Here is a 5108-nt window from a genome sequence, read left to right as displayed (position 1 = left end):
GGATTTTTTTGGGGGATTTTTAAAATTGTATTTTGCTGGTTAAAGTTACAGGAGTTAGAGTTAGAGTTAGGAGGCAGTTACGTTGTGTTTCTGCATATTCTGAAAAGTTATTTCTTATAATGAAGATGAAGATGTAATTGTTTCCCTGGCACAAAAGGGGGAAATAAACAAATATCGGTATCTATCAGTATCGGATAAATTGTTATTTAAAAAATCGGCATCGGCCAAGAATGTCCATGTCGGTGCATCCGTAGTTCCTACACAGTAAAATCCCTAGTGTAATTTGTCCATTTGAAACTCTGAAAGTGTACAAATAAAACCAAATCTTACGGGTCCATTTGGTTACATTTGTACACTTTCAGAGTTCCATTTAGACTGTGCCGTCGGTGTAAATTGCTGATGTCAAACGTGGTTGTTTCACGTCATCGGGCGTACATTCTATACACCTGATGACTTGAAATTATACATGTGTCACATCTTTGTTTAGCCACGTCACCATTTTGCAGAGAAATACACAGCAGTATGTTGTGCATGTTTAATTTTGTTGGCTACACTCTCCTCACATCAGAACAGTCACATTTAGATTGAAAATCAAGTGTGTTAGCCTTTAAATTAACTCTGATAATTGACTGTTTAACTAGTATTTTCCATATAGGTTGTATTTTCAATTAGTTCAGTGGTCCTTTTGTTTACCTGCTTTCTTGGTTTGTCCAGATTTGTGAGGCTTTTTAAGGCATTAAACGAAACACCCACAGACCCTGGAAATAGAAAATGGGGCTTAATTGATTAAACTGTTCCTCATTTTGCTGGGGAACACCTGGAACCACCCCCCCAAGGACCCCTGGGGTTTCCAGGACCATACTTTGAGAACCACTACGATAATACCTGAACCTGTCTTCCTGCAGGGCCCCAGGACCTTTTTATTCTATAATAGGAAGCTAACAAACGGAAAGAAGGCCAAATGGATTTCCAGCTTCACACAAATATTATTATCCATGCTCATTCTCATTCTCTTTCTCTCTCTCTCTCTCTCTCTCTCTCTCTCTCTCTCTCTCTCTCTCTCTCTCTCTCTCCCTTAAATACTCCTCCCTCACTCTGTCTTCCGTCCTGCATCGTTCAAAATAGATCAGGAAAACACACAATTATCTCCAAAAAAAACTGGAACAGATTCTTTCCTTTTTTATTAAATTAACCTTATTAGTGCATTACGGTAAGCAAATGCCAAAAACACACACACACACACACACACACACACACACACACACACACACACACACACACACACACACACACACACACACATGCGCACGCACTCGCACGCACGCACTCGCACGCACGCACGCACGCACACACGCACGCACGCACGCACGCACGCACGCACGCACGCACGCACGCACACACACACACACACACACACACACACACACACACACACACACACACACACACATATACACGCACGCACACGCACACGCACACGCGCACACAAAGAAAAACAGGCAGCTCTCCTCCTCATTTGCATTAAGATAGATTTTTCAGGTTGGGTGCACAATTTAATTAAAGAAAAGATTAGGAATCATTAAGCCAGGCGCTGTACCTTGCAGCGAGCGCCGTACCTCACATCTGGACTCAGGTTAACACCAAGCCCAGATGGTGATTGGCCCACTGCTGAATCGCCGTAACCGAATCAGAAAATGATCCCATTAAGTTGCAGAGCGGAAAAACCTCTTCCCCCCCCCATCTTAAAATAAGGGAATTCAGTTAATTTTGAAGGTGTGTGTGTGTGTGTGTGTGTGTGTGTGTGTGTGTGTGTGTGTGTGTGTGTGTGTGTGTGTGTTCGGGGGGTTTAAGGGGGGTCAGGGGTGACCCAGGTGGTGAGGATTTGTTTGTTTGTCTCCCGTCCTTTAAAGTCTAATGGAATTGTTCTGCTAAATCCGGAGTTCATTTGAATTGCATTTGCATTTGAGCTTCACGCTTTTGTTTTTTTGGGGGAGAAAATTCGACTCGATATCTCGACAGGATAGAGGACGCCACATCTTGAACCAACCAACCTCGACCGTGTTTAATGCTGTTTTTTCCCTTTTATTTTGTCTGAGGTAATTTCTCTCATGAAAATGGGGCAAACCTTTCTGAGCAGTGGGAAAATATGTTTTAGTTTTTGTCCTCCTGGTGTTTTTTGTCTATTATTGGAACTAAACTCATATAAATTAATATAGCTCCCCTTTCCTTTTGGAAGTTCTATGCAGATGACGTTACCGTTGTTAACATCCATAGACTCCATATTCCTTTTGTTTTGGCCTGGGAAATCAACTCAATGGACTTGTTCAGAGCAAGGGGCTAGCATCCGGCTTGTAAATTGAGGCTATATAGGAAGTGTGACAGTTCATATGTCTGTATGCCTGTAGTCTCGCTGTTTCACCCCTGTCCTCCCCCCTGCTGGTTGCAGAAGCAATTAGGCTCTATTCAAGAGGATGGGTTTTTGGCCAAATTTTACACTTGATTTTATTACCTTAATAAACATTGTCATAAATACTATATGCTTCCAGTCGCTAGTTTAACGTCTTCTTTCTTTGGTAAATTATGGTCCCATTTATTTAAAAATGAATGATAAAGTGTGATATGTTTCTACGGTTTCTACTGGTTCTACCTAATGAAGACCGCCCTCGCTGTGGTTTCAGCCAATAGTATTAATTTCCGGACGCATTTCGGACTGGATATCAACCGGATATAGAAAGATGGTCGATTTGAAATCGCTGCAAAATAGGCTTCATTTACGGCCTGTAGAAACCAATGGCGTGACGCTGTCCATATTGTTTTTCACGGTCTATGGTTCAGAGCCTTTCCTGTTACGCCAAGAGTCATTCTAATAGTGTCAAGTCATTTTGATTTGAAGCAACAGTTGAGACTAGAGGTCACTCATTTTACACCAAGCACTGACCAAGGAAATGATATGAGGAGATTGGAGGAGAAACTCAACTACTGCTGGAGTGTAGCCAACTCCAAATTTGTCCATTGTGGTTATTCAGTATAGTAGCAAGCTGTGCTCTTTGAGAGTGGTGGCATATATTCAATTAACCCATTAAGACCGGGAACGCATTTGTGTGTAATTTTTTGATTTATTTGGCTCTGGTTCTAATGGATCTCTTCTCCTCTAGTCCCCCCCTAACATTTTTGTCTAGTTTTTATTTGTTTACAAAATTGTCAATATATTATATATAGTCTTAGTTTTAGTCACCATAGTTTTGTTTTTATTTCGTTTTTATTTAGTTTTCCTCAGTGAAAAAAGGTAGTCGACAAACATCTTTTGTCATAGTTTTAGTCAAAATCAACACTGGTGTAGAGGCTGAACTTTCTTTCAGCTTTGAATATGAGAGAGGGTCTGCTTGGTTTTCTGAGAGAAAAGCAACCACAAATATTGATCTGGTGGGAAAAAAAGATACTGCTCGGTGCAGTATTGATTTATAGAATATTTAGGCTAGGCCTCGCCAATTTTATTTTGTTATAAATATGCCAAATGTTGGCTACTGTTACTGCTTTTAAATGTATCACCCCTAGTTTGCTATTGCACGTGGTTATGATTTCATTAGCTTGCCCCTTTTTTATGATTTTAACAATCCTGATTGATTAACGATTCCATCTTAACGGCGGGATTAATTCAAGGTTCCCTTTAACAATTGCTCTAGGGCAGTGGTTCTCAACCAGTGGTCCGGGGACCACCAGTGGTCCTTGAGGGGGTTCCAGGTGGTCCCCAGCTACATGATAGCCCCCAGCTAAATGGACCCTTATTAGATCTTTACGCTCTCAAGAGTTAAATTATTGTTAAACATCTGCATTACTTAATTAAATAATTGGTATTTTGATCAACGTTCGCCTGTTATCTCTCCTATTGGTACCAACATCAATACAGCATGGAATTGTGGACAAAATCGTATCCAACGACTACAAAATAAGTTTGGGGCAGAGACTCTAAATCTCATCAAATTGGTCCGTTGGTCCGACCGTGTTATGAATAGGGTTGAAAACCACTGCTACAGGGGGTTCCAAATGGACCCGAACAGGTATGTAACTCTGAGAGTGTACACATGGAACCAAATGGACCCTTACATGTGGTTCCATTTGTACACTCTCAGAGTTATGGATGTCCTTGATATTAAAACGCTCTAGAACCACCGGTATTATAATGGTATCGCAGACGTGAAGTCCACATATAACCAGCTCTGACAGTGTGATGAAACCGGTTCCCAGTGGTGTAAAGTAACTAAGTACATTTACTCAAGTACTGTACTTATACGTAAAATGTTGAGGTACTTCTACTTTACTGGAGTATTTCCAGTTTTCAGTACTTTTACTTTTACTCCACTATACGTTTCAGAGGCAAATATTGTACTTTTACTCCACTACAATTATTTGAAAACTTTAGTTAGTAGTTACTCTGTAGGTTTTGATTATTATCACAAAACATACATTATCCACTTCAGCTCCATATACATTTCGGCCATTTGAAAATAGCCGATCTACAAGCTCACAATGCGTCGCGATGCGACGCATTGTGAGCTTGTAGATTTGCAATTTTCTAAATATTTTTATTCATTTTATATATTTACTCAAGTATCTTCTTTTATTCCGGGCTTTTACTTTTAACAGAGTATTTCTACATCGCAGGGTTGTTGATACTTTTACTTAAGTAAAACAATTGAGTACTTTTTCCACCACTGCCCGGTCCGGGAACGTTTCCAAAAGTGATGGAACCGATTCCGGTTCCTCAATGTTGGATCTGGTTCCTCCGGTTCCTGTGGTTACGGATCCCAACCCTAATACACTACATGCTAGAACAGTAATGTCCTCGGGCCCACATATTGGGTGATGTATTTTGATCTGGCAATTGTGGTCAAGTTCCTCCTGGGCCTCGCCGTCATCCCATTTAATAACATAACTGCACCGGCATTATGTTATTACATTACATGGTCATCTAGCCTTTGATAGTTCTCGATGGCCCACTTAACCACTTGGTCGTGTAACAAATAGCTAAAATAGCAGATCTACGAGCCTATATGTGTCGAATTATGAGCTTGCAGGCCCGGATTAAAGCACAGGGTTTAGGGTCTGCA

Source organism: Gymnoscopelus braueri (assembly GCF_963280865.1).
Source record: "Gymnoscopelus braueri genome assembly, chromosome: 24".
NCBI lineage: Eukaryota > Metazoa > Chordata > Actinopteri > Myctophiformes > Myctophidae > Gymnoscopelus > Gymnoscopelus braueri.
Note: the sequence above shows the minus strand (reverse complement) of the source record.